Source organism: Macadamia integrifolia, unplaced genomic scaffold, assembly GCF_013358625.1.
Source record: "Macadamia integrifolia cultivar HAES 741 unplaced genomic scaffold, SCU_Mint_v3 scaffold2220, whole genome shotgun sequence".
Taxonomy (NCBI): Eukaryota; Viridiplantae; Streptophyta; class Magnoliopsida; order Proteales; family Proteaceae; genus Macadamia; species Macadamia integrifolia.
This window is the reverse complement of record NW_024868576.1, coordinates 78,430-85,022: the sequence shown is the minus strand read 5'-3', so window position 1 is coordinate 85,022 and position 6,593 is coordinate 78,430. Positions and strand designations below refer to the sequence as shown.

The window sequence follows — 6,593 nt, the reverse complement described above, 5'->3', positions numbered from 1 at the left end:
GAGGGTGAGAGACCCAGGCTGAGATAGCCATTCCCCTACCCCCATTCTTCCCATTATTCTCTTATTTTTGTTTTGTTCATCCTATCTATCCTTGAATCTGATTTTTATTGATTTTACTAAAGATCCTACCTGGGATTGGATCACTTGTGACCCAATCTTACATTAATCCCTACTCTTATTTTCTATATTATTACCCTACCCCAGTTGTTACCTTGGCCGAATAGAGAGAGTACTCAATCTCTCTCATTTCCTGTTCTTTGGGCTTCAAGGGATTCCTTCCCCAAGGGTGACCTCAACCCTAGACTCTTACCCCAAACAACTCAGCTAGTGGAGAGAACCAGGCACAACTCCGAATCTGAGTTTTTTTTACCGCCGGGATAGATTTCAGAGGAATTTAAGTATAACTTGGCTTCTGGTTGTGATGTTTGTTGGTTGGATTGAAGAGATCCAGTAGTTAGCCACTTCATTCTGAAATTTTGAGTTGATTGGTGCAATCTTGACTGAGATCCTTCACCTAAAACGAGACCAGATTGCCGCTGGTTCTACTCCTGTTCTTATTGTGGGTTGAAGACATCTTCTTATTAGCCCTAAAGCCCTATATTTTATAATATTTACAATGAAACCCATTACTTCATAAGTTGAATTCTTTAATTCTCCTTTTGCTTTTAAATTCCAGTTTCATCATCCCCTTTTGAGTTTAACCGCTATTGACCCACAAGCAAACCCAATAGGGTTATTCCGACCTGCTTCTACATCAAAAGGAAACAAAGAGAAACAAAACATAAAGTGCTGCGTACCATAGGGAACAAACAAAAAACAAAGAAACACAACACAAACTGGACAAAAATCATGTCAGGTGGACATCCGTGGAGTTTGTCCTTGGCAGACATTCGTGGTTTCTTACAGATGTCTGTCTTGTCTGGGACAACACAGAACAGAAAAACAGAAAGGAGAGAGAGAGAGAGAGAGAGGGAGGGGAAATGAAATGAAAACTAAAGGAATACTAAATACACATGGAAATAAAGATGAGCAAAAAAAAAAGTTGATCCTACATAACAACTAAGGATACAGAAAAAGAACTTTTCATAGGAGCTATGAAGCAACATACAAACACAAGTAACAAAACTGAAAATAAATCGTAGAACAAGAAATACAAACAAGCATAGAAAATAAACTACACAATTTTTTATTTTTTATTTTTGGTGAAGAATAAACTACAGAATACACAAGCTTTAAAAGCTAAAACAAGAAAGACATAAAACATCTAACCTTGCATGCAAAACAGAAAATATCAATCTATGCATGCAAGCACTACACTAAATCATTTTGGAACCTATGTGTGATTTAGTAAAGTCCCAAAACCAACCAACCTTTTTTTCCACATTGACCTATGATGAACATATGGAGTTAAAAAAACATGCTCAATGTTTACCTTCTCAGATTTATACCTTCTATGTCATTTAAATCCTTGTATTGCTTCGTGGAGGTTAACCGCTTCTTATTCCTTAACAGTATTCCCAAGTACTCATTGTTCTTATCCTTCAATTGTTTTGGTAGTTGATGGGACACCTGAAAATATAAGCACTTTTGGGGTGCTCTTTGTACCCCTTTCTACCACACCCATAACATACACTTGAAAATAAGGGTGCTGAAAAATAAGAAACCTTACCAAGAGAACTCTTTGGTCTATTACCATGGCCATTTTTGTGAATAGGTAATTTAAAACTCAAGGTCTCATTAATGAACTTTTCAAGAGATGCACACAAGTCATCTACTTTCAAGTTCAAAGTGTCATTGGCTTTTATAAGAGAATCATTACAAGCAGAAATTTCTTTTTGAAAACATCATTTTTTAAGCAAATACATTCAGATGCCTTGTTTTTCTCTTCAAAGGTATTTAATAACTCTTCCATAAGAGGGATTATTGCATTCCTCTTCTTTCTTATTAAGAGAATTATTAACCATTTCTAAGGAGGAATTCAAACTTCCTACTGAGCATGAATTCTCAATTAGAAAAATCTCATTCTAGTGAGTGCATGGAAACTTTCTTTTTATACAAGCTAATTCTTGCAAGAGCATTTTCATTTTCTCCAAATAGCTTCTCCAAAGCTTGTTGAATCTCATCAAATGAGGATTCATCTTCTACATTGCTAGAGTCATCTAATCCTATAAAACAATGACTGTAGTCCCTTTAGTTGGGATCCTCATTTCCGCATTCAGTTTCAAGATCATCCCAAGTGGCCACCATGATGGCCTTCTTCAATTTGTCATTTCAGACTTTTGGGAATAACACTAAACAACCATATGTCCAAATTTCTTGCAAATGAAGCATTGGACACTATGTCCATGCAATATAATATAATTATGCTAGTAATGACATAATATGAGAACACCAATAAATAATAAACAAAGCATAGGATATAATATAAGCATATTCTTTAACAAACAAAGCAATAAACATAAATCAACGTGAACTATCAACAAGGCATTTTATAGCTTTGGCGCCGAGAAAGAGCCTAGACATCTAGGCGACACCTTGATAACTACAATTTAGAGTGGTTTAGCCTCTTTCCTATATCCACTAACAAGTAACAAGTGATATTCACACACTTGGACTTTCCATTAAAGATCAATTTCAAAAGGTATCAATCAAGCCTTCTCACAATTGTTTTTCAAGGATCACAATAAACCTTTACATGTAGCTTTCTGTGGTTCACTACAAAACTTCTGTTGTTTTTCCAGCTCACAATAAACCTGAGTGTTTCAGCTAACAGTCCAACCTTACAACAATGGGGATATATAATATCCTACTAAAATCTTTTAAAGAATGTTTGGAGTATTTCCACTCAAGATGTAAAGCCCCTATAAAGCAAGATATACAATTGGAAGCATAAATCTAAAACATAGAAAATGTAGAATAAGCAAGTTAAAGTGCAACTCTATGATTCTCAAAAACCCTTTAACCAAGATTAAGAGAGGTGAAAAATATGTGCAAGAGTCTTGTAGTGAAAAGGTCCTAAAGTCCCATATTTATAGCTAACATGAGTCTAAAAAAATGAACTGAAATAGGCTTAACTAACCATTGACGTTCGTGTGTTACCACAATTGTCTGTCAGGCTCCAACAGTCCTATTCATATCCATTGAGGTCCAAAAGCCTTTATAACGGCCATGAGCCTCGAACATCCATTGAGTTTGGCAAATGACCAAGATATCACCCAAAAGTCTCCTAGATGAGAGGGCCGGGTATTAAAATATTCTCCTCTCAGCTCGAACGTCCGTGAGTTACCTTAGATGTCTACTTGTCTAGAGGATGTCCGAAATATCTCACGGACATCTCTCAGACAAAGAACGTAAGAGTGCGATACACTCTCCTTAGCTTGCTCCTCTATGATACAAAGGACTTGTGTTTGGATAGTGTTAAGTCACAAGCGTTTGATTCCAGTTTAGATATGTGTGACTTGAGCCAAGTCTTTGGAGTCTAAGAGCTATGAGAATCAATTACAAACCTAGTAATGAAAAATGCAATAGAAGTTGAAACTAAATCCTAAGTCTTCCAAATGCCAAGGTTGAACACTTGTTGAAGGTGTCCTTTGCCATTGAAGCTTTGAGATGATTTCCATTTGGTCTTACTAAAGTGAGGCATGATCTTCAAGTATGCTTTTCTACTTCACACCACACATGTTATTCATGCTTGGTCTCTATTTTCCATTGGGATGCTACCTTGACAACAACCTTCACCTTGCTCTTCATGCTTGATTGGGCTTGCTCTTGATTTAATCCATTTTTTATGCATGATAGTCCACTTGAATACTTGGGATTGTATAGATCCTTACACATTCACAAACATACTATTATTCCTATAACTACTTATCCTTATGTTAGTCTTATCACCAAAACTTAAGGCAAAATTGTAGACACCCATAAATGTCAACAATATCAACTTGGATGACCAACAAATAATATTGATCATTTCTCTTATATAATGACATTTCTTACAAGATTGTCGAGTCCAAACTTTGTTGTAGTATGACTAGGATTCAGCTAACACCCTTTAGCTCATTGGGAACCATAGAAAGATTTGAGTGAAGAAATAAGGGTGTCAATCATCAAATCTCTACAACCTCAAATAATATAATTCTATCCCAATCAGCAAGACATAGTAAATTCACTGGAACATAAAATTCAACTTCCTTGACTTTAAATAGGGTGAGATTAGACATCACAAAAATGCTGAAGAATTCCACAAGCATATATGGTAAGAAGGACAATACTGCAAATTCATGCAATCATAGAAGAACTCAAAATTACATGGTAGATCAAAACCCTCACAAAAGATAAGTAAAAATCATTTATCCTCTATTGCTCTTTGTAGAATTAATGGCTCATACCTCAGCATGACCAAGTCTAAGATCCAACTTACAGGTTAAGGTAAGGAACAATATCTCCATCCATGTACATATCAAAGTTAATTTTGAAAAAAAGAAAATTAATTTTTTAAATTTCTCCAGTAGTGAACACTTGCTTATTTGCATTACTAGTTAATTATACAATGGCTATGTGCCACTAGGAAAAAAATGAAACTTCCTACTTTTAAATACTCCAGGTCACACAAAATTCAAGCCTTGGTACTGAAGAATTTAATAAGCTAAATTGGGACCATTCTTCACAGTACTGTTTCAAAATTTTCCACATAGAATATCTATGAGACTAAGGCCCCAAGTGGTCTAAGTCCTGTAACTATTTTTCCCTTTTTTATGGGCATTTTTTGGTTATAGAAAATTCTAAAAGCAGCTAGATAGCCATGAAAAGTACTCACAATTGATAGAATTTATCATTCAGATAACCATAGCTTGCAGAAGTTTAACAAAGTGATCTATAACTCATTTAACTCCATCAAATAAACATAAATAAGCACTAAGAATATACCAGAAAAAAGAAAAGTTAAAAAATAACACCAAAAGGACTAAGAAAAAAAAAAAGAAACGCGTTCAGATTCAACCGTGCTAGTTCTTCAGAAGCGAAATAAGTTCTCCACAGGTCAGTATTTCATGTGGTAGACAATAGGCAGCATGCAGGCATTTGGAGAAGGAAAAGAACAGCTTTGGTGAGCTAACAGTCATGATAACGAGGGAGAGCACGCATGTAGATTAATCATGATCCTTGCATGACAGCCGACCAGCGTGCTCTCTCTCGTTGTCAAACAATGCCCAGGCAAAGCTGAAAAACTTCTCTGCAAAATAAAATTTAACAACCAAATGAGGAAAAGAACCGCATCCAAACATGAATCAACAAAGAATTTCAGACCAATACATACCTTCCCGGTAATATAATTCCCAGTACTCATAATTTTCACAATCGCAAAGAGAAGAAGAAATTCCAGTCCCAGTTCTTCAATCCATGCATCCCTAAAAATGGACAGAATCAGAATGAAAACTCTAGCTAAATAATTACATCCCAAAAAAAAAAGTTTCGAGTTCGACAAAGAGAGCAGCAAATCGGTCTGCTCATCTAAATCCCAGCACAAAAATCTGAAAACAGAAGAAATCACACATCACAGAGAAGAAAACCGAAAACTTTCACAACTTTTCCACTGATTCACTTGAAAAAATAAATAAATAAATAAATAAATAAAATCTGAGGAAACCAAGAACGAAAAAGAAATTAATCAAAAAAAAAAAAAAAAAAAAAAAAAAAAAAATGCCAAAAGTTTCTCAGTATTACCGCTCAGATACACATGAGCTTGCCGAAACTGCTACGTCTTCTTCCTCCTCCGAGTAGAGAAATAATACTGAAATCTCCTTCGGAAGAGTGAAGACAGCGTAGAGGATGACATGATCTCCGCTACAAACCAATGACCCACAGAGAGGGTAGAACACTGATAATAAAGTGATAAAAGACAATAGAGAGAGGAGTGAGGAAGGAAGGAAGCGGAAGGAAGAAACCGGAAGGGCCTTCCATCGGCCATCGCTGGCTGATGATTACAAACAAACACCTGTCAGATTACTAAAATCAAGCTACTGTTTTCAAATCAAAGTCAAGTTTAGCTTAGCTTCCAAAAGTGGGGGAGTGAGGCATCCCATCCCTCAACTGTGACACGTCTCACATCCTACGGTGTGCCACAGTTCATCCACTTCTCCAGTGTACTTCATTCCCGTAGATCTAGCACATCAACAGAAATGAATACCCTAAAAAAAGGTCCTTCTTCTTCTTCTTCTTCTTCTTCTTCTAGAAATCAAATTTAAACCTAACCCTAAGTCTTTAAACCCTCAACTCAGATGTGACCGTGTCGTCCTTGATGTCGGAAATGGAGTCGCCGATCCCTGATTGTTCGGTTCAGCCTCACTCGCATGTCGATGTCACAAAGGAAAAGGAGATGTCACAAAGGAAAAGGATGCCTTTGCCCAAGTGCCGACCCCTCTAGGGTAGTACCGTGTAGACGCACGCGTCACCCTGTGGGCCCACACGTTTATAATGCAGGCCCCTACCAGTCTTTATGCGACCACGGCTCTCCCTCGTCAACGTTAGTCCCGTTGGTGGTTTCTTTTCCAACTCCTCGGTGGGACACCATGGGTATCTAGTAGCGGGACCGTCAG

General features: G+C 36.8%; 1 long non-coding RNA gene across 1 annotated transcript; it reads right to left on the bottom strand.

Annotated features, from left to right (window-relative positions):
* Positions 1 to 4,796: 4,796 nt before the first annotated feature.
* LOC122066083 lies at positions 4,797 to 6,347 on the bottom strand. Its single transcript, XR_006136225.1, has 3 exons — positions 5,722 to 6,347; positions 5,315 to 5,405; positions 4,797 to 5,230 (listed from the first exon to the last, which is right to left on the bottom strand). It is a non-coding gene; the product is annotated as an uncharacterized LOC122066083 (long non-coding RNA).
* Between the last annotated feature and the right edge of the window lie 246 nt (positions 6,348 to 6,593).